The sequence below is a fragment of the Manis pentadactyla genome, chromosome 5, assembly GCF_030020395.1.
Source record: "Manis pentadactyla isolate mManPen7 chromosome 5, mManPen7.hap1, whole genome shotgun sequence".
Taxonomy (NCBI): Eukaryota; Metazoa; Chordata; class Mammalia; order Pholidota; family Manidae; genus Manis; species Manis pentadactyla.
The window spans coordinates 155508560-155532527 of record NC_080023.1 but is presented as its reverse complement, the minus strand read 5'-3'; the positions used below and the strand labels follow the sequence as shown (position 1 = coordinate 155532527).

At 40.8% G+C, this 23968-nt stretch overlaps 1 protein-coding gene across 4 annotated transcripts in view; it reads right to left on the bottom strand.

The window, feature by feature from the left end:
• Window positions 1-6743, bottom strand: part of ITCH (itchy E3 ubiquitin protein ligase) — a 156666-nt gene extending 149923 nt beyond the window's left edge. For 2 of the 4 annotated variants that reach the window (XM_057502924.1, XM_036902522.2), the window contains exons 1-2: window positions 6635-6743; window positions 2886-2962 (exon numbers count right to left, since the gene is read on the bottom strand). The gene's annotated coding sequence lies outside the window, so the exon portion shown is untranslated. Of the gene's footprint in view, window positions 1-2885; window positions 2963-6521 lie in introns of all 4 variants that reach the window. The other 2 variants (XM_036902523.2, XM_057502925.1) reach the window with 2 other exon arrangements.
• Window positions 6744-23968: the final 17225 nt, after the last annotated feature.

Genomic DNA, 23968 nt, shown 5'->3' with positions numbered 1-23968 from the left:
TGAGGTATCACATCACATGTTAGAATGTCTGCTATCCAAAGGACAAGAAATAACAAGCACTGGCGAAGATGCAGAGAAAAGGAACCCTACACTGTTGATGAGAATGTAAATTGGTGCAGTCACTGTGGAAAGCAGTACGAAGGTTCCTCAAAACACTGAAAATAAAAATACCATACAACCAATTTTACTTCTAGGAATTTACCCAAAGAAAACAAAATCCCTGATTCAAAAAGATATATACACTGCTATGTTTACCGTTGCATAACTTACAATAACCAAGATACGGAAGCAACCTAAATGTCCATCAAAAGATGAATGGATGAAGATGTAGTGCATATACAATGGAATATTATTCAGCTATTAAACAAAAAAAGAAATCCTGCCATTTGCAGCAATATGGATGGACCTAGAGAGTATTATGCTCAGTGAAATAAACCAAGTGGAGAAAGACAAAGACCATACGATTTCACTTGTTTGTGGAATATAAAAACAAAATAACATAAAATGAACAAAATGGCAGTAGACTCAGAGACACTGAGAAGTGACTAGTGGTTACCACGGGGGAAAGGCTGGAGTGGGTCAATGGGGAGGGTGGTAGAGATAAAAGGGCGCAAAAATTCTTAATCATAATGTAAGTTGGCCTCACAGGGATGGTAGTACAGCATGGAGAATATAACCAATGATTCTGTAATACCTTCCTATGTTGACAGATAGTAAATGCACTAGTGGGGGGTGAGAATTTAATAATATGGGTAAACAGTTGGAGCCACTGTGTTATGTACTTGAGACCAATATGATTGTGCATCAACAATGCTTCAATTTAAAAAAATAGTCAGGCACCAAAAAGAAAATAATGTATAAATCCATTTACATGAAGCTCAAGCATAGGGAAAACTAATTGATGGGGATGGAAGTCAGAATAGTGGTTAACTGCTGGAGAGAGGATATTAAGTGGGAAGGAACATAAGGCAACTTTTTACAAATTATTTTGTATCTTGATCTGAGTGATTATAATAAATATGCATTTTAAATTAAAAAAACACAAAAGTCAAGGGTTTTATATTAACTATCCTTGATACCTAGCACAACAGGAGGCTCCGTAAATACTTGAATATTACAAAGTTAACATTTCCATACTTAGGTTTCCTACAAGTCTCTCTTCCTGCCAAAGTTTAAAGTAAAACTTAAAATACAATGGCTTCTCGTTTATAATGTACTAATATTATGAAGTTCTATTATAGGATATTCCTTCAGATTATCTTGGGGTACCAACAAAGCACTAAACAATTAGTGAGCCAGTACATGAAGCACCAAGTATAATCAAAGAGCTAAAAGGAACCTCAGAGATCATGTTCAATACTTCCAATAGACAAGTAAGGAAATGGAGGTCCCCAGATTTAAGTGAATAGTCCAAGATCATATAATTTAAGTTACAAGCAATACCAAGGTTAGAACCCAGGTCTCCTGAATGTTGGCCCAGTTTTCTTCCCACAAAGAACTACTTTGTGAGAGGCAAGATGAAGTAAATACTTTAAGAAATATTTTAAAGATACTTGGTATGGAGAATGATCTTTCCCAGCACATAACTTTTTGTGAGGTATTACATCACCATTAAAGAAATGAAAGCTGCCTTGTTCCTTTACTGCAGATAACACCATCTCCTTTTCCCATTTTTGCTGTACATATTTTTCATTTTCATGTCTTTCCTTTCATTATCTCCTGAGATTCTTCCTCTTACCATCTTGTTTATCTACTTTCCCTCTCACTCACTTGCTAGTTTCACAAAGCACTCCATCTCCTTCCTTTCTCTCCAAAATTATAAAGAACAGATTACGTACACAGCTGATCATAGTACTGGCCTCGGACACCGTAATAAGCAAATCACAGCCTTTATCTCTTAAGCCTTTACAAGGCAATTAGTTAAAACAAAAATATAAACTAAACAGGGTTATATGGATGAATTACTAATAAACACTGATGTTTACAGTGGAAACAAGTATCTAAGTATGGATGGGATATTTATGTGAAGGGAGTTGGTAATGACAACAACAAGTACTAGTCTTAAAGTTAAGTTAGGCAAATGAAAGGGACCCCTCTCTTCCCGATCAGCTTTCTCACCTACCAATTCAACCTGTTCTTACTTCATTCCCTCCCTAGTCTTTTTACTGCTTGACTTTTTCTATGCTGCATTTTTTTATAGTCACCTGATCTTTTTAAAGTGTATCAGTCCTGTCCTCGTTTTCTTTTTCAATACTGTTGCCAACTTCTCCCACACTGTAGATCTGGAGACTATCTTAAGTTGTGAACTCATTTTTTCTAAGATTTCATGTCTTACTTTATTTGATTCTCAACAATGCTAGGGAGGTGGGTAGGAAATCAATACATCTATTTTAGGTATATAAACTGAGTTCCAGGAAGATTAAATAACTTGTCAAAAGTCACACTGTTTCTCAGAAGCAAAAATCACATCAGAACCAAGTCCTTTTTCTTTCCAAGTCCGCCATTCTTTTCCACTGCACCGTGTTATCTTCTTTTTAATTCCTACATTTTTTAACCATACACCTGCACATGTCTGGACTAGTATACAGACATAAATGTTTATAGAACAGTGCAAGTGGGAAATGTGTGCACATGTCGTAGCTAGAAAAACAGAAAAGTCAGAGAACCCAAATTAAGAGCACAGCATGGCTCACAGTCCCTACAGAGGTGGCTTTGGGTTTCAGATCCAAGTGGCAACTGCCTATTTCTTCAACCTCCTCAACCAACTGATATAGCCAGCATCAACACTGCTCTCTCCCCATACCTCCCCACATTAGTAATAGGACCAGGGCTCACCCTCTGCACCACCCCTGCCCAATCTCTCTCTCACAGGCAAGTCACCATACCTGACGTTCTCACCGTTGGAGTCACTTCTTTGGGTTAAGGTGTTGTCTCCAGAAGGCCACTGTTAAATGCATGTTACCTGGGAGGGGAAGGAGGGTCAATTAACATATTACACCTAGGGTTAAATGCCTCAGATCAGAGATGACCTTGGGAATCTGACAGCAAGTCTTAAAAAAAATTTCATGGGATAGAGCTTTTGATGGAGTAGCCACGATAAGAAGGTGAGTCGGGGGGGGGGGGGGGGGTAAAAATGACTCATACATAGTATAGGGTGATGCCCACCTGGGTATGATGGTTATAAGGCAAAATAAGGAAGGCCATATAAACACATACTCTCCTACTGGAGTCACCATTAAGGACTGACTCTACAAGGTGGAGGCTCCTAGGCATAGGAAAAGAAAAAGCACTCCAAGATCTGAGTCTAATCAGTTCTGAAAAGAAGCGAAAGAGCTGAGCTGGCAGCAGTTTTCTCAGGACACTGCTCTGCTACACTGAAGGAGGGAGGCAAGAATACCTTCTAGTTAACTACTTCTAGTTGTGAGGCTGGTATCCACCCTAACATTTTTAGCTGAGGGACAACCTCCCCACAGAGAATGCTGCAATTCAATTCTGCAACCCCCCTACTAATTTATACTGACTCAATAACAGCATCATTCACAGCCACAGAAATCAACATGCCTTTACTGAGCGCTTATTATAAGCCCAGAATTGGCTGGGTGCTATTAACACAGGAGAAAAAAAAAAACTTTATATACTATTGCCTTAACTCATATAAAGGAAACAAATTCCCAAAACCCCAAATTGAGAGAAGGGTGAGGAACAAGAAAGGAAATGGGGGACAGGGGTGTTGGGGACAGGTGAATATTTCTTAACAGCACTAACACAAATTTCTTAAGCCAGAATGAATACAACTCATACAACTCACTTCTAGGCCAAAGTTCCTGCTGAACTCTTGCCTAAACAATCAATGAAGCACAGGCTATAAATACTTTTTTCTTTTGGTCTAATACCAAAAGCGCTTTAGTTGCACACATTCATCTTGGTACAACGGAGAATAAGAATAGAACTTGGTTCTAATTCTAGCTCTGATTCTTAACTAGTCTTAGGTAATTACGTTTTTTAAACAGAAAACTAAGAGATTTGACTACTCTAAGACTAGCATATACCTGGCACATACAAGACCCACTAGATAACTTGTGTCTGTTGGAGGCATCAATAATCTATCGTAACTCACCTTCCCAGAGAACACATGACCACAATCCTTCTCAACACAGTACTTCTGGCAGCTACTTCAAAGCAGAGTTGGCCCACAAACCAAAATATATTTGCCACTGTGGACTAGATAATCTCTTCAATTACGTCCAACTCTAAAGTTTCTGAGGGTGGCAGAAAAACACTTCTAACAAACTTAACATCAACAGTGCTGAAAGCCATAAATTTCAGTCTCAGCTCCAAGCTATTATTCAATTTGCTAATAGGTTGTTTTGACAGAAAAGGAGCCCTTCATCCAGACTGCCCTGAAAAACCCTCCCCACAAAAATACGGCAACAATATATATTTTACTAGTAAAGAACTAACCCGTCTCTTGATCATCCCCAGAGCATCTCTCCAAGGTCAAGCTGTTTTCACCTCACCTAGACCTCTGTAACAGCCACTCTTCCATCTTTTCATTACCACGGCAATCTTCCCAAAAACTATGTACTCATATTACTTCCCTGTTTAAAAATCAGTACCTATTGCTAAAGATGTAAAACTCAAGTTCAGCATTATACTTACAGTTTTTCAGATTGCCTCATGTCCTACAATGCTTTCCTTCATCATCCAACTCCCTGCTCCCTGAACCCTTTGTATTCCACAATCCTCTGCATTTACACACAGCATTACGGTGTTTTCTTCTGTTCGCCCTGTCTTTGGCCCTTTCCCCATCCCTATCACAGATCCCTATCACAGTTCCACTCACCATCTAAGACCCAACTGTAGGGGGGAGGTGCTGCCTGAGGACAGGCTTTGTCTCCTTCTGGGGCCAACACCCAGATAGAACTGGTCACATCCCCTTCCGTCTCAAAGCTTTTTGAGCTGTCCTTGCGATGTCCACAGTACTGTTTGCCTCAGTGGTTCCCAAGACCATCAGATCTGCCTGAGGCATGTTTTAAAAATAAATTCTTCAGGGCCAACTCAGGCCTACTAAATCAGCCTCAGGAGATGAGACCCCTCAGAATTTCTATTTTTAGGAAGTTCCTCTAATAATTTATTAGTCAAATTGGGGACTAGTACTTTGTCTCTTCCAATAGGTATAAAGACGTGTTTTCTTAAAGAATGTATAAGTGATTTACTCTACAATACACTTAAGTATTTTGCACTTTTTAAATTTCCTATCACATCCTTGTTGACTTGACTCATGTTGAAAATAAAAAAAATTCCTTTTGGACTCACCCAAAAAAGTTGACATTCGCTGTTCGAAAAATCAGTTGTTTCCACCTTAGTTTCCTAAATCTTAAAAATGAAATAATTGTGCCTTGAGCAAACTTAAGAATACCAAGTGCAGGCTCTCACCATCTATCATGAGAACTGCATTTCAGCTGGGAAACAAATCTTTTGCAGATTCTGAGGGTGGAAACACACTGCCTTTACATACTTCCTTAAAATCGAATTACACTAGGAATAGATGCGGGAGACCCCAACTAAGTGCAATGATAGGTGGCTGGCTCCAAGTGCCCCAATTTTCAAAGAAAAATCCCACTCTTCCTTCCCCATCCCTCCCAAAAAAGTATACTGAAGCTATAGAATAATGGCAGAAAATGTAACAAGACACGAATATAACCAAGAAAACAAGTTGATTGGTATTGGAGAGTCGTGAATTTCTAGTTTACAAAATCACCTGGTCACATCTCTAATTTTAGGCCCAACCTCTACCTCGGGCGCACAAACCCTGTGTTTCTTCTCTCTTTAAATCGCGGCCCGTAACTGAGTCTGAGAACTTGAGCTCCCCACCAATTCCCCACTAAGTCATGTCCTCACTATGTTTCGACCCGCATAATACTTGCTTATGGTTACTTTCCCCTTTCTCTGCTAAAAAAAAAAAGGGACACTCTCAGAAAAGACAATGACACCTCCACGTCTACTAAAACTCGGCGCGGAGGGGGGCGCCCCCGAGGAGCCGGCGGGCGTCGAGAAGGAAGCCCCGGCCGGGACCACCACGGTGGGGGACAATGGAGGGAGGAGGGGAGTGGAAGAGAGAAGGGACCGCAGCCGCTCTGCTGGGCTCGCCTCGTGACTGGGGGCTCCAGGAAGTCTCGGGAATGCAGCCGGGCGGCAAGTGGGCCCAGCCGCCGCCCCTCGCAGGGCCACGTCGCCCGCGGTTGCCCGTGCCGCCGGGGCCCGCGCGTAGGCCGGGCCACGGGAGAGTGGCCCCGTGGCGGGGCCGAGGGGCGCGGGGCCGGACCCTGCCGCCGCCTGCCGCAGCCCAGCCTTCTCGCAACTTGGCACCCACGAGCGACAAGACCCGTACGCCTCGGCGCCCCAGGGACTTCTGGGCGCGTCCGGCCGACCTACCCCGCGCCCGTCCCTGGCCACTAGCCCGAGTTCCCCGCGCCCCCCCACGGGCTCCGGCTCTGAGGGAAGAGGGAGCAGCCGCGGACCTGGCGTCCCAGCTGGCGCGCCGCACTTCTCCACTCCTCATTCTCCTCGGACACTCTTATCCGGGCTCCCCCCTCTCCGCAGAACTGCCCCCAGTCCGCCTGCGGGTGTTTACCGGGACTCGGGGCGGCGACGACTCTTCGGTCCCTCGACTAAGATGGCAGCCGATCCCGAGCCCCGACCAAAGCGACTAGAGCGAGTTGGCGGCCAATGCGCAGGCGCCAGCGGCTCGGGAGTGATACGAACTACGAGCCCCAAGAGGCCTTGCGTACTGGCCGGCCGCCAGCCCGAGGTGTGCGCAGCTAAATCGGAGTTTGTTCGCCCCTAAAGGGGAGGGACCTTTTGGACTGCTCTCAGCGCTTTCAGGTTGCTTAAAAACCACCACCACCCTTCTCCGACCCCCACCAGAACCTCTAAAGATTGTAGCTCTGGTTCTCAAACTCAACTGTGCATTAGAATCATCTGAAGGACTTGCTAAAACTTAAATGCTCACCCTCAGAATTTCTAATTCAGCAGATCTGGAATGGGATCTAATTTACATTTCTAACAAGTTCTGTGATATGCGACTGGTAGGGGATCACACTGAGAACCACTGGATTGTAGCTAGTCCTTAAGAAAGTACACTCGAAGTTGACACCGGGTTCAAATCCACCTTTAGGTGCATTTAGGATAATGAAAATAACATACATAAGCGGTGCCAACGTGGCAGGTGTTCTAAGAGATGACCAATAAACTTCTTTAATCCTCACAATAAACCTATGAGGAAGTACCTTTATTATCCTCACTTTACAGATGGACAAACCAAGTCACAAGCTGGTTAAGAACCCCAGGCAGCCTGGCTTCACAATCCCTCCTCTTAAATTCCTTCATGGGTTGTTTGTAAGAATTAATAGGTTTTGTAAGTAGACTGAGTCACAGCTAAATGCTTAGTAATTAGTGGCCTTTGCTATTTTTTGTTTAGCTCGTTCCCTCCTAATGAAAAAAATATTTTACCATCTGGATAGTCACTTACACTTTTCAAGGTACTTTCAAATGCTCCATGTTAGTGTTTCCTGCAATATACTTCAGGAGAGCTTGTTAAAGATCAGATTCCTGGAGCCCTACCCTGTCCATATTCTTTAGGGCAGTGGTTTCCAAACTTTAGTTCCCATAAAAATCACCTGGAGGAACCCTTGTACACTGCTGGTAGAATGTAAGCTAGTTCAACCACTGTGGAAAGCAATATGGAGGTTCCTCAAAAAACTAAAAATAAAAATACCATTTGACCCAGGAATCCCACTCCTTGGAATTTACCCAAAGAATACAACTTCTCAGATTCAAAAAGACATATACACCCCTATGTTTATTGCAGCACTTTTTACAATAGCCAAGATATGGAAGCAACCTAAGTGTCCATCAGTAGATGAATGGATAAAGAAGATGTGGTACATATAAACAATGGAATACTATTCAGCCATAACAAAGAAATGCTACTATTTGCAACAACATGGATGGAGCTGGAGGACATTATGCTCAGTGAAATAAGCCAGGTGGAGAAAGATAAATGCCAAATGATTTCCCTCATTTGTGGAGTGTAACAATGAAGCAAAACTGAAGGAACAAAATGGCAGCAGACTCAGAGACTCCAAAAAGGAACTAGTGGTTACCAAAGGGGAGGGGTGTGGGAGAGCGGGAGAAGGGGATTGAGGGGTATTATGTTTAGTACACATGGTGTGGGGGATCACAGGGAGAACAGCGTAGCACAGAGAAGGCACACAGTGGATCTGTGGCATCTTACTACACTGATGGACAGTGACTGCATTGGGGTATGGGTGGCGACTTGATAATATGGGTAAATGTAGTAACCACATTGTTTTTTCATATGAAACCTTCATAAGAGTGTATATCAATAATACCTTAATAAAAAAAATTTTTTTTAATACTACTAATAAAAAGTTTAAAAATTTTCCTCTCCACCACCCCCACTCCCAACCAATTTTCATCCCATTAAGAATGTATGCTCCTGACCATGATATAAGTAGCTCAAGGAGAAGGCAGTACAGCACAGAGAAAACAAGTAGTGACTCTATAGCATCTTACTATGCTGATGGACAGTGACTGCAGTTGGGGGAACACTTCATAATATGGGTAAATGTTGAAACCATGATGTTGTTCATGTGAAACCTTCATAAGATTGTGTATCAATGATACCTTAATTTAAAAAAAAGAATGTATGCTCTTAGAAATGTTAGTGCTCCAGATGATTCTTGTCACCAGACAAGTTTGGGAAACATACTATCCCTTTAAGTTATGAGGTATTTTTAGGATCAACATAGGAAGAAAGAAATGAGCATCAAGGAAATTAGTTTTTTACTGAAGCACATACAACAAAATGCACAAATTCTTAGTGTGCAAGTTCAATGAATTCTAGCACATGTGTACACTCATGTAACCATCCCCAGATCAAGATAAATCTCAAGGAAAACAGATGATTGGTTCAAGATCACTTAGCCTGGAATCAGGGAGCCAACCAAGCAAAAGTCCTCTGGCTCCAGATTCTATCTTCATCCACTCTTAAGACTACATTTCTTAAACTATATAATGTTAGTCAAAACTAATCTATGATGTTTGAAGTCAGAATAGTGATTACCCTTCTAGGGGCAGTAGTACCAGGAAGGAGATATAAATAAGTTGTTCAAGACTGCCAGTAATATTCTGTGTTTTGATCTGGATGCTGGCTTGTCCACTTTGTGAAAATGCACCAAGCTGAATACTTACGATTTGTGTGTTTCTGTATTTATATTGTATGTCAATAAAATTTTATTTAAATATGTTTTAAAAATATACTTGTTTTGTTCCAAAACTGCATCTCTTTCTACTGCATGCCAAAATTCCCAACTTTAAAGTGTATCAGAATCACCTGGAGGGCTTATTAAAACTCAGATTGCCAGGTATCAGCCCCAGAATCTCTGAGTCAGGAAGTTCTGGAATCAGGCCCTGGAATTTGCATTTCTAACAAGTTCCCAGGTGAGGCTCATGATGCACAAGGACCACATTTTGAGAAGCAGTGGACTATGTTAACCTAACCTTCCTGCTAATGCCAACAGGGTGGATTAGCTCTGATAGCAGAAATTAATGTTAGGTTTCTTCAGAGGCATATGGATCAAGGATCTAGTCCTGACTATTAACAATTTACACAAGTCTTAAGGCAAACTCCCTCCTCAGTGTCCAAATCTCTAAAGGGAAGTAATAGATACTACCTCCTAGTATGTTGTGAAGATTAGGAAATCCAAGGTAGGGAGTTAGTGGTTCTCCAAGCTGATTTGGTGAGGACAGAGAATCCTGGCCTGGCCATTTCCTCATCTCCCATGCTGTGTGGCTCTGACTCCAGGTTGCCTGATCGGGAAGTCAGTCTAGTCTTGGCCTGGTCAGAATGCAGGACCAGTGGCTGATAAAGCCTCGAGCGACTTACATCCTCCTTCTGCCCTGGATATCCAGGTCAGCCTGGGACAGGACCAGCCCTGCTACAGCACAGGCAGGAAGCCTGGAAGAAGCCACCACTAGCAAAGAAAGAAGCTTTCCAGGCCTCTGGTGAGTGAAGGAGGAAAAGAAGCAGGGATGCAGAGATGGAAGGAGTAGTGGGAGAAACCCTGGCAGCCCACATGCCACCTGTCACTTACTGGCTTTCCTTGCAAAACACATAGTCACACTGCTGTCCCTCTGTTCCCTGGAGTCACTCTGTATTCAACAGCAAGGGAAAACTTGAAAAGTGACAGAGCTGTGTGTTGGTGGAAGGAAGACACTGGATGGGGCTTCAGGGAGCCTGAGATCTGAATTAAAAAAACATTTAAGACCTGAGGCTATGGCTTCATCATTTCCCCTCTTCAAGACTGTTTCCTCTTCTGGAAAATGATGCACAGAAATTCTGTTCCTAGTCACCTCAGTCACTTCCTCCCAGATAGGGTTGCCAGATTTAGAAAAAAAAAATACAGGATGCTCAGTTAAATTTTAATTTCAGATAAACAATGTGTAATTTTTAATATAAACATGTGAGAAATATTAATGTAACATTTATACTAAAATTGTTTTCATTTTTTTATCTAAAATTCAAAGTTAACTGGCATCCTGCACTTATTTCACAACCCTATTTCAAGGGCTTTATACACTTTCTCCATCAGAAGTAAGCTTAAATTCCTCCAAGGGCCAATAAGGTAAAATAAAAAAAACAACAGCTAATGTTTCCTTTCTATATCTTAATTACCAAATAGAGTCCTAAGTGTCTTTAACATGCACTACATCATTGAGTGCTCCCAGAAGCTTTGGTTGGATGCTCAGTTTCCACATCTGTAAAATGGGAATAGTAATTTTCCCTATTCATGAGTCATTCTAAGGATTAAACGAACATGTGAAACACCTAGAATGGTGTATTACAGGCAAGCACATAACAAGCACTCAATAAGCAATAGCTATAATTTCTCCCATCACACAGAGGGGAAACTGAGTCTCAAAGAGGCCAGTCCATGGTCACATATCTACCAAGCAGCAGAGCCAGGATTTGAACTTAGGTCTAAAACAGTGGTAACCAATTCAGTGTTTAAAACCCCTTGTGTTCTATCAACAGGAAAATGGATAAACTGTACACTTCTTACAACTGCCCTATATGTTTGAAATTTTTCATAATAAAACGCTGTGGTAGGGGGATATCCTGAATAAGCAAAATGCAGACCATCATCAGGGATGATTTGTAACCCTTGATCCACTCACAGGTATCTCTATCTCCTACCTGTTCCTCTCTTTTGAGCTACAAACCCGCATAATTTATTTCCAAAATCCCTCTCTTATTGCTTCTGTCCCAGTATTCCTCGAGATTGGGTTCTAGTCCCTTCCCCAGTATTTATTTGTTATATGATCTGGCCTCCCTGGGCCTCTACTGACATCTGGAAAATGGGGTCACATGTCCTTTTTCATCTAAAGGCAGCAAAATGTACCATTTCATCTTGTAAGATTTCTTCTCTCCCCAAACCACAGTCATTCTAGGGCAAAGAACCAATCTTACCCAATACTGTTATTTCCTCTGGTATGTAATAACACCTAAGGGTGCTCAGAAAATGCTTGAATGAAAACTTCTTTGTAAATTGTAAAAGTAGACAAAGACACATTTATTGAGTGTCCACTGTATTTCCTGAACTGGATGTGCCTATATTCATTTCCAATGAGGTAGGAGGTATTGTGAGACTACCTCCTAGAGGAGGTAATAGAGGTTCAGAAAGGTTAGAGGACTCACAAAAATTCACAGTGAATGCAAGAAACAGACGTGGAGTTTAAACTCACAACTGTCTCTTTCAAGTACTTCACAGCTGCCTCTTTTTGAATCAATGTAAAGAGATGTTGTGTTTCTTTTTATCCTTCAGATTTTCTGTACTGAATATAGACATAGGAAAAAAGTTACAAAAATAAATAGCCATAAGGAGCTCCTTCTGCAGTTTTTGGGAGAACTGAGACTCAGATGGGCAATTGTGGGACTGATAACAAACAACATGTCAGAGCTTCTTCCAGTCCTGCTCAGTATCCTCGTCTCCCTCTTTTCTTGCTCCCAAACCTAAAGTTGTCCTTCTCCTCGGAAAACCCCATTGGCCCACCTCTACAGATTGCAGATCAGAATAATTTGTCACCTACAGTTCTCACTGGAAATGTCTGTCCTAAACCAGAATCTACATCGCTTTAAAAAAAAAACAACTACAGTCATGCCTACAGATTCCTCAGGCAAAGACAGAATCAAGTGACAAGCATCCAGGTCACTTTATGCAAGTAGACCAGAACACTTCTGGGTATCTTAGAACTCAGCCTTGACTCTTGCAAACGTCTCCTGAGGTGGCAAAGGATGCAGTCAGAAATACAGGGAATGTGACTTTGTTTTCAGGCCTTGTGCACCTTCTAAACTTGAAGCGAGGAGGGGCAGGTCCCACAAGGTTCAATGGTCTGTCACCTGACTTTAGGCTGTTTCTTCATCTATGAAACAAGACTGCTAGTAGTACCTTATCTCTTAGGGTTGGGGGGGGATAAAATGAGAGAGCATAGTACAGGACCACAGTAAGTGTTCAATTAGCACTTTGTTTTTCAGATGAGGCAACCATGTTCCAGAGAGGTCTGATGACTTGGCTGAGATCAATAGTAACTGGTGGAAACAAGATTCAAATTGGCCATCCTGACTCTAGAGGCCTATTTACTTACTGATTTATTTATTTATTTTACATTGTAGTATAGTTGATATACAGTATTTCAGGTGTATAATGCAGTGATTCAACAATTCTATTCATTACCAAATGCTCACCATGATGGGCACAGTACCATCTGTCAGTATACAAAAGTATTACAATTCTATTGCGAATTTTCCCTATGCTGTCTTTTTACCCATGTGATTAATATACTTTATAACTGGAAGTTTGCACCTCTTCAGCCCATTCACCTATTTCATTTACTCACTCCACCTGCCTCCCCTAAGACAGCCACCAGTCTTTTCTCTGTGTTTCTGAGTCTACTTCTATTTTGCTCATGTGTTTGTTTGTTCACTGTTGTCTTTTAGATTCCACATAGAAGTGAAATCAAACAAATTCTACTGTTTGCAACAACATGGATGGAGCTGGAGGACATTATGCTCAGTGAAATAAGCCAGGTGGAGAAAGACAAGTGCCAAATGATTTCCCTCATTTGTGGAGTATAACAATGAAGCAAAACTGAAGAAACAAAATGGCAGCAGACTCAGAGACTTCAAGAAGGGACTAGTGGTTACCAAAGGGGAGGGTTGAGGGAGCGAGGGGCGGTAGGGAGGGAGAAGGGGATTGAGGGATATTATGTTTAGTACACATGGTGTGGGGGATCACAGGGAAAACAGTGTTAACACAGAGAAGGCACATAGTGAATCTGTGGCATCTTACTATACTGATGGACAGTGACTGCATTGAGGTGTGGGTGGGGGCTTGATAATATGGGTAAATGTAGTAACCACATTGTTTTTTCATGTGAAACCTTCATAAGAGTGTATATCAATAATACCTTTATAAAAAAATTTAAAAAAAAAGAAGTCATGTGGTTAGCGGTCCCACCCTTAACCTTTAAGCCAGTATCTTCCAAGGGGGTTGCACATTGATGGATATATGCAGAATGATTTTAGGGGAAGCCTAAATGGGGAGCAAAAAAAAAATTTTCATGATGAAAAATGTCAGAGTTATAAAAAAGAAAATAGTTTATTTCCAGCTGCAAGTGTCAACTCTTTAACAATAGCTTTCATCTATTACCTCCACTGACAGATTATTTTGAAGCAAATCCCAGACATCATATTATTTCATCTGCAACTATTTCAGGTAGACTGTGTGTAATATTTTATATTAGTACTTGTGTTTCTTTGTAATGTATGTTGAAACTGTAGGTAGCTAATACACTGAGCTGGTCATTTCACAGATTATGCTCAGGATGTGGCTAAAGTAGGAACTTAGCAAATTAAAACTATGAGATGCTATGTTTTCACTATTAGATTGACCAAGAACAAAAAGTTTTATGTGTCACTTGTGTTAGCGAGGATATGAGGAAAACAGCCATGCTCACTGCTTATCGGTGTGGTGTCCACTGTGTGATGGTAAGGCAGTTTACTTTCTTCATCTTATCAAAACAAAAAATACATATGTCAGGACAGCCAAAAGTAAAGAGATGAACATATACCCCTATTTCACACCATACACAAAAAATAACTCAAAATGGATCTGAAACCTAAAGACCAGAGTCAAATAGTAAGACTTCTGGAAGAAAACATGGGAGAAAAATATTCAAGACCTTGGGTTAGGCAAAGATTTCTTAGGTAGGACACCAAAAGCATTATCCATAAAAGAAAAAAATTGACAAATTAGACTATTAAAATTCAAAAGTTTTATACTTCAAAACACACCATGAACAAATTGTCAGTTTTAAAATGTTTAATTTTATGTCATGTGAATTTCACACCAATAAAAAGTCTTTTAAAGACACGATTAAGAAAATGAAAGATAAATCACAAACTGGGAGAAAAATTTCCAAAACACCTATGTGATAAAGGATTTGTATCCAGAATAAACAAAGAACTCTTAAAACTCAGTAATAAGAAGACAAACAACCCTATTAAAAAATGGGCAAAAGATTTGAATAAACATTTCACCAAAGAAGATAACAAGAATAGCTCATAAGCACATGAAAAGATGCCCAACTTCATTAGTCATTAGTGAAATGCAAATTAAAACCACAATGAGATGCCACTTCACACCCACTAAAATATAAGGAAGAAGGAATAAAACCCAGACAATAACAAACTTGGCAAGAATGTGGAGAAACAGGAAGTCTCATACATTGCTGTTAGGAGGGTAAAATGGTACAGCCACTTGGGAAAACAGTTTATTGGGTTCTTAAAATGTTAAACATAAATGTAGTATATGAACCAACAATTCCACTTCTATGTATCTACCAAAAAAAAAAAAGAAAAGAAAAAGAAAAAATACATCCACCAATGACTTGCAAGTGAACATTCACGAGAGCATTAGTCATAACAGCCAGAGCAGGAAAAAAAAACAACAAAACTCAAATGTCCATTAACTGGTGAATAAATTTTTTTTAATGTGCTATATCCATACAATGGAATTAATTAATTAAAAGGAATGAACTATTGATACACACTATGTCATAGATGAACCTCAAAAACATTAGCTAAATGAAAGAAACCAGACACAAGAAATCACATATTGTACAATTCCATGTAGTATATGAAATACCCAGAAAAGGCAAATCTGAAGAGACAGAGAGATGAACAGTTGCCTGAAGCAGGGGTGGGAATTGGAATTAATTGTAAATGACCCTGAGGGATCTTACCGGAGGGATGAAAATATCCTAAAAAATAGATGATGATGATGACTGCACAGCTCAATACATTTACTGAGGTAGGGCAGGGACACAGGACAAGCAGCATGATTAATTCTTGCCTATGATGAAAAATGCTGAGATACAAATAGTATAGTAAGAACAGGAGGGACTCCATCTTAAGGCTAAGATTCCATTTTAAAAACCAAGGAATTAGGAAGTAAGATTGCTAACAGACTTTACGGCAATTAGTCTACAACCAACTCTATCTTAAGGCAGGGCAAGCGATCCTAAATGATTGTTCCCACTTGAGGGTAACCACTATCTTGGAGAACAGGATCAATAAATTCCTTGTGTTAAGTTTATCTTACAGAATTTAGAGGATTGACTATGGATGATAACATAATGTCTCTCACTGGACATACACATCATGAGACCACATATCAAGCCTAAGCCCTGTGGCCCTTTACCTCATTCTTGAAATCCGTAGAAAATACAAATCCTAAGCTTTTAAGTGTGCCTCCACTCTGAGGCTGCCCACACTCCCCTTTCTTCAAGTGTGTACTTTGCCTTAAATAAAATCTTCTTGATGCTCAACTTACTGCGTTTTATCTCTGTGCTCTTCCAAGTCTCTTGGGAGGTTAATAAGAGAGCTCTTTTCCCAGTGGTAAGCATCTTTGTTACTTCACTATTTCATTCAGTTTTCTAGACTTAAGCACAAGTCTTCTCTCTCTGTGTTCTACTTTAGACAAGCAGGGAAGGGCTAGTAAGATTTCCGATTTGGGTTTGCAAGTTCCTATTGCCCAGGTGACCTGGATGGGACTGCAGTGTACAATCATGCTCTTTAGTAGCCTGCCTGAAAATCTCCTTTCTTTGCTTTGGGAAGTTCTCATAATATAAACTTACTCCATCCAGTGCTCTGTGGCTCCCCCAAATCCTGGGTGGTAGGGCTTAGTTCCCACACTGTGCAGATTTAAGCAGACTCTGGACACCAGGTGATCCTAGTTTCAGGAGTTGGCAAGGGATCTGCCCAATGCCTAGCAGTTCAATGAACTTCCTTTCTTCCCTCTGTTCTTCCTTGCTCACTGCTGCTTGCATGGCTGCCGCCATCCGTTACTATTCTCACTTCAATGAATTCCTTCCTTACCTGCACTCGCAGGCCTGCTCAGAATTGGAATTCTTTCTCAGTCAAGAACCCTCCCCCATCCAGGCTGAGGTTTCACCTAGTGCACAGGGAGAGACCTCCCCAGATGCAGCTGCCTGCCAACATTACTACAAATTAATGAACTGTACTTTTAAAATGGGTGAATTTATGGTATATCAACTATACTTCTATAAAGTTGTTTTAAAAAACACACATACCAGTTTTTCCAGCAGTTTCATCTCTAAGAATTTATCCTTTAGATAAATATGCAGTGGGCAAAATATCAGATGAACATGGTTATTCACCATAACATTGTAATAGGCAAAGATTCAAAATAAGGTCACTGTTCATCAGTAGGAGATGAGATAAATCATGGTACTGAAAAACCATGAAGCCTTAAAAAGAAAAAAAGGAAGGCAGATCTTTGTGTATTGATATAAAACAGTGTCCAATTTACTTTATTCAGAAAATAAGCAAAGTCTGAACATTTGGGAAAAAGTAAAAATAAGTAGACCATTTATCATTTTGCTTGTATGAGCATAGAACTCATGCTCAAAAGGAAATGAATGAGACTGGATGTCTTTAAAAAGAACTAGGCACCAGGGAGAAAAGAGTAGGAGGAAAAGATTTCCCTTCATACCTTTTCATCCCTTTGAATAATGTGTCAGACTGTTGAGAAGGAAAGGACTTGGACTTGGCTCAGTGCCAAAGGGAAGTCAGATACAGTGAGACAACAGACCAAAGTCAAGAAAGCAAAGTAAGCTTTAATACACTGCATAGAGTAGCAGAGCAGGCCTGCCTAAGATAAGACAGGCAGGCCTGGACACTCATTCTGAGGCTGCTTCTTTTTTTTAAATTTTTTATTAAGATATGATTGATATACACTCTTATGAAGGTTTCACATGAAAAAACAATATGGTTACTACATTTACCCATATTATCAAGTCCCCACCCACACCCCAATGCAGTCACTGTCCATCAGTGCAGCAAGATGCCACAGATTCAGTATGCTGAAGCTTCTTTTATGTGGTTTTTGGCAGGGCAGAGAGGTCCTTGATTGACAGCTGTCAGCTCTCTAGGCTTGTTCTGATTGGTGAAATGAGGACAGGGGCTGTGACTTTATCTGATTAACTCTTTGAGTCATTTCTGGCTTTCTGGTTCTATTTGGTCAACTCCCTGAGTCATCTTTGGGGGGCCCTTTCTCCTTTTCATCCCGCTCATTTCTGTCTTTCTTCCTGACAAGATGCCTATATTAGCTAGCAAAAAAAAACCCAGAATTTTAAAAATAACTAAAATTATAAAGTTTTAAAAAGTGAGTTCATTTAAAGAAAAATATGAGTAAGTCTATGCAGAGAAGGACAAACCACAAAGGTAGGATGTGGACAAGTGCAGCTGAGAGCCAACCCAAGGCCATCCATCAGGGCAGCTGCTCCGCCTGGCCTGGAGCTGGAGAGGAACAGAGGTTGGGACCCTGAACCCTGAGCTTTCCAGACATTGCCCAGCACAATGCATGTTGAAGGAGCTGACCGGTACTTGTGACTGCTGCCTGTGAGGGCAAGAATGGACTCATGTCACAAACACAGAGCTCCCAGCCACTAGGCTGCATCACCATCCTGCTCCCATCAGGCACGGTCAGGCCACCCAGGGTCTTTTGGACCCCAAGGCAATCCCTCAGTCCTAGAGAGTGGGAAGAGGAAAGGCCTTTCTCCCTCTCCTCTGCCATTGAGATGCAGAAGGAAGGAGATGCAGAACTTAAGGAGAAGCAGCCAATCCTGGTTCTGCTGCTTATTCGTTTGTGACCCTCAGGCAAATCAGCTAACCTATCTGAGCCTCAGTTTCCTCAACTGTAAACATGGAAATGATACATTTAGAAATACATACAGAGGAAATACAGGAATAAGCAAAGGAAAGTAAGAGAACAGCCCAAATGTTATCAATAGGAGAATGAATAAAATAAATTATAGTATATTTATACAATGGTATACATATAACAATAAAAATAAAAAACTACCGCTATAATGATAAAACATAGATGAATTGCACAAATGTGACAATGAGTGAGAGAAGCCCAGTGAAAAAGAATACACACCACAAAAAGTGTGTGTGTGCATGTGTGTGTGTGTGTGTGTGTGTGTGTGTGTTTATTTATTTTTTTAATGTTGAAGAACAGGCAAACCAAAGTAAGGTGATAGAGGTAAGAATACTGGTTTCTCTGGAACATCAGGAATTAGCTGAAAGGGATTATGAGGGAGCACAGGAAATGTTATTTATGTTGATCTGGTTACACAAAAATCTATACACAAATTTCAACTGTATACTTAATATTTGTGCAGTTCACTGTACATATAATTTAATAGAAAATTTAAAAAATAAAAAAGAGAGGGAATGATGAACACAGGATTCAGGAAGATGGCCACATTGGTCAGGGGCAGGGCTGCGGTGGGAGGAGGACATACAGTTAGACGCAGGTCCCTGTGAGGTTTCGCATCTTATTCTGGGATGGTGGATTCACAAGCGCCTATATGACTACTTTAAAAAAACTAATTAACACACAAAAGTAATTTTGAAATGACACAAATGATGCACATACCTGATAGAGTCGTTATGGGCTGTATTAATAAGGAGCCTTAGATCCAAATAAAACAACTCTCTTTTTTTTGGGTAGGAAATAAATTTATTAAAGGATGTTGGGTGGCTCACAGAATCTCCATGAGAGCCAGAGAGCAAGGATTGAAGGCTGTGTACAGTTAGGAACAACTCCCAAAATCCCCCTAAGGATGCAGGCCAGGAGAGGTGCTGGGGTCCCTATGGCAGGGCACCAACACTACAGCTTGCTTTGCCAACCCTGAGCTCTGGATACTACCAATAGCTACCATCCTCATTTCTCTGTGCCTCATTTGTGAAATAGAAACAATATCACTTACATATATAATATATGTGTTTATATGCACTTTAGGGGTATGTGGATACATATGAAATCATATATCTAAAGTGCTAAGCCAGATGCCAGGCACACTGTAAGTGCCTTCTCAATTAGGGTTAGCAATGACAAGGTCATGTGGCAGCTGACAGAACTTGTTCTGGAATGCAGGTAATCTCCACTAGAGATTCTGAGGAATTCTTGAAGGACACTTGACAGGGAATGCCAACCTGCTTTTGCAGATAGAGGCCAGGAAACATGGAATTATTTTTAAAAGTTATTTTAATAAGAATGTGCTGTAGTGGGCATGGACTATGACTGTGACTGAACTGATTCAATTTGAAGCCACAAATATTCAGGACTCACTCCAGCTCTGCGACTACCAAGCTGTGTGGTCATGGACAAGTGACTCTCTCTCTGAGCCTTAGTGTTCTCATGGGTAAAATGGGGAAAACAAGGAGATGTCATGAGGATTAAATGAGAGGACATATGCCAAGCTTGACATTGAGTGGGTAGTTGATAAAAGTAACAGAAACAGATGTTATTTTCATTATTACTATCATTTCTCGTACAGTCTATGTCAGTAGGTAGTCTAGCCATGGGACAGGCTGTGCTTTGAACAGCAAGATCTGGAGCTATAGACTCAGCCACCAGGGATAAACAAGTTCCGGAGGCAGAGTCAGCTAACGGTGAAAGTCCATGATAATGAGCAGAATGCAGGATTCGGACATGATGGGGGAGGTGGACAGAGTAACCCATGTTGGCAGTTGGCATGAGGTGGCCTGGTGGAGGCCAGCCTTGCAGGCGAGGAGAAAAAAGCACTGAAGGCCTCATCCCCAGAGGCTGAACTCAATGATTCAACAGTAATGGTTTGACCCAGGTTTTGGGGTTAAGCAGAGCTGGCCTCAAATTCTAGCCCCACAGCTAAGATCACTGTGTGGCCTTAAGAATGTTCTTCACCCTCTCTGACCTCCATTTCCTCTCCTGCAGAAAGACTGATTGTTTTACTTCTTACCTCTATTCCTGTCTTCCTTCTAGGATGATTGGTTCAACATCAGAGCTTTCCTTGGTCTCCTCAATGCCCATGATCTTTGTCTCTCAGGGTCATACTGAATACCAAGTCTGAACCCTCAGTTTTCCTTTACCATCTCCTCCCCTCCCATCCTTGACCTTACTGAGGCCTCAAATCTACTGCCCCTGACTCTACCTACTCATCCCCTCCACTTCCTTGTGCCTCCTGGTCCACCTGGATTCCCTGGTTCAACATTGTGATCAACTACTTGCCTCATCCTCTCCTGGGTAATTCTCAACTCAGAATAAGCCCCATCTGTCTACACATCCTTTCTGGCAACCATGTTGAACACAGCTGAAAAAAATCATTCATCTCAGCTTTGTTTTACTTTCAGTTCAAGGTCACAAACCTCAGTGGGACCTCAGTCTTACCAGGCTAACTCCTTTGTCTCTATCAGACAGCTGTTTTATACATTCTCCTCTCCTTACCTCATTCACAGTCCTCTTTCCACTTTCAGCTGGCAATGTTGTCTCAAGCTTTTTAAGGAAATGAAAATCAAGAATGCTCCCTTACTCTCCCATCTATACTGAAGAAATATCTCTTATCTTTTCTAAAACCATCCCCTCCAATGATGACCTGAGTCCCAGGTCTCTGGGTCCCATCCATTTAACCTTCTCAGTTCTCCCCTCTCTGCTGCATCACTAGTTTCTCTCCATCTCTATTGATTTATCCTATCAGTAAATGAACATGCTTTGGAACATAATGTTGCTGGGCAGCTGCATCTCGGGAGGTCTCTGTGCACTAGGGGAAACCTCAGCTCGGACAGGAGAGGACTCTTGTCTTTGACTGGGAAAGAATTCTCAGTCAGGTTGAACAAGTGCCAGCAAAGAAGGAATTGATTAAAGCAAGAGTAGAAGCGAATGTCAGAGCCATGCAGGCAATACAGAGCAAGGAAGAACAGAGGGAGAGTAGGGAAGTCAATTCAACTGCTCGGCATAGGGCAAATCCCTTACCAACCCCTAAAGCCAGGGTTGCCTGGCATCCAGTGTCCACTTGATCTGCATGGAGCAGGAATTATATCCCTACCACCCCAGAACTTGGGAGAGCCATGGAGCACTGAATGGAGTGAATTAATGTTCTGAGAACTTCTGAAATAAGACAGAGAGAGAAAAGGGGATTGAGAGTAGAAAGCTGAATGAAATAGCAAAATGACAAGGTCATTTACCGCTGGAGGTGGAGGTCGGAGAGTTCTTTATCTTGAAAAAGAGTTCAGAGATGAAGTGTAACAGGTTTATGCAACATGTTTATTTGATATAAGACTGTATTTCCAAAAACATAAAATAGGAGGGAATACTCCCAAATTCATTGTATGAAGCCAGCATCATTCTAATACCAAAACCAGGCAAAGACACCAAACAAAAAAAGAAAACTACAGACCAATATGTCTGATGAACATAGATGCAAAAATACTCAACAAAATATTAGCAAATCAAATTCAAAAATACATCAAGAGTCATCTCAGGGATACAAAGATGGTACAACATTAGAAAATCCATCAACATCATCCACCACATCAACAAAAAGGACAAAAATCACATGACCATTTCCATAGATGCTGAAAAAGCATTCAAGAAAATTCAACATCCATTCATTATAAAAACTCTCAACAAAATGGGTATAGAGGGCAAGTACCTCAACATGATAAAGGCCAGATATGACAAAACCACAGCCAACATCATACTTAACAGCAAGAAGCTCAAAGCTTTTCCTCTAAAACCAGGAACAAGACAAGGATGCCCGCCCTCCCTGCTTTTATTCAACATAGTACTGGAGGTCCTAGCCACGGCAATCAGACAACACAAAGAAATACAAGGAATCCAGATTGGTAAAGAAGAAGTCAAACTGTCACTATTTGCAGATGACATGATATTGTACATAAAAAACCCTAAAGAATCCACTCCAAAACTACTAGAACTAATATCTGAATTCAGCAAAGTGGCAGAACACAAAATACACAGAAATCTGTGGCATTCCTATACACTAATGATGAACTTGCAGAAAAAGAAATCAGGAAAACAATTCCATTCACAATTGCATCCAAAAAAAAAAAAAACCTAGGAATAAACCTAACCAAGGAAGTGAGAGACTTATACTCTGAAAACTACAAGACACTCTTAAGAGAAATTAAAGAGGATACTAATAAATGGAAATTCATCTCATGCTCTTGGGTAGAAAGAATTAATATTGTCAAAATGGCCATCCTGCCTAAAGCAATCTACAGATTCAGTGCAATCCTTATCAAAATACCAACAGCATTCTTCAATGAACTATAGAAAATCATTCTAAAATTCATATGGAACCACAAAAGACCCCACATAGCCAAAGCAATCCTGAGAAGGAAGAATAAAGCAGGGGGAATCTTGCTTCCCAACTTCAAGGTCTACTACAAAGCCACAGTAATGGAGGCAATTTGGTATTGGCACAAGAACAGACCCACAGACCAATGGAACAGAACAGAGAGTCCAGATATAAACTCAAGCATATCTGGTCAATTAATATACGATAAAGGAGCCATGGATATACAATGGGGAAATGACAGCCTCTTCAACATCTGGTATTGGCAAAACTGGACACCTTCATGCAAGAGAATGAAACTGGATTATTGTCTAACCCCATAAACAAACATAAACTAAAAATGGATCAAAGTCCTGAATGTAAGTCATGAAACCATAAAACTCTTAGAAAAAAACATAGGCAAAAATCTCTTGGACATAAACATGAGTGACTTCTTCATGAACACCTCTCTCCAGACTAGGGAAACAAAAGCAAAACTGAACAAGTGGGACTACATCAAATTAAAAAAGCTTCTGTACAGCAAAGGACACCATCAGTAGAACAAAAAGACATCCTACAGTATGAGAGAATATATTCATAAATGACATATCGGATAAGGGGTTGACATCCAAAATATATAAAGAGCTCATGCATCTCAACAAACAAAAAGCAAATAATCCAATTAAAAAATAGGCAGAGGATAAGAACAGACAGTTCTCCAAGGAAGAAATTCAGATGGCCAACAGGCACATGAAAAGATGCTCCACATCACTAATCATCAGAGAAATGCAAATTAAAACCACAATGAGATATCACCTCACACCAGTTAGGATGGCCAACATACAAAAGACAAACAACAACAAATGTTGGTGAGGATGTGGAGAAAGGGGAACCCTCCTACACTGCTGGTAGGAATGTAAATTAGTTCAACCATTGTGGAAAGCAGTATGGAGGTTCCTCAAAAAACTAAAAGTAGAAATACCATTTGACCAGGAATTCCACTCCTAGGAATTTACCCTAAGAATGCAGGAGCCCAGTTTGAAAAAGACATATGCACCCCTATGTTTATCGCAGCACTATTTACAATAGCCAAGAAATGGAAGCAACCTAAGTGTCCATCAGTAGATGAATGGATAAAGAATAGGTGGTACACATACACAATGGAATATTATTCAGCCATAAG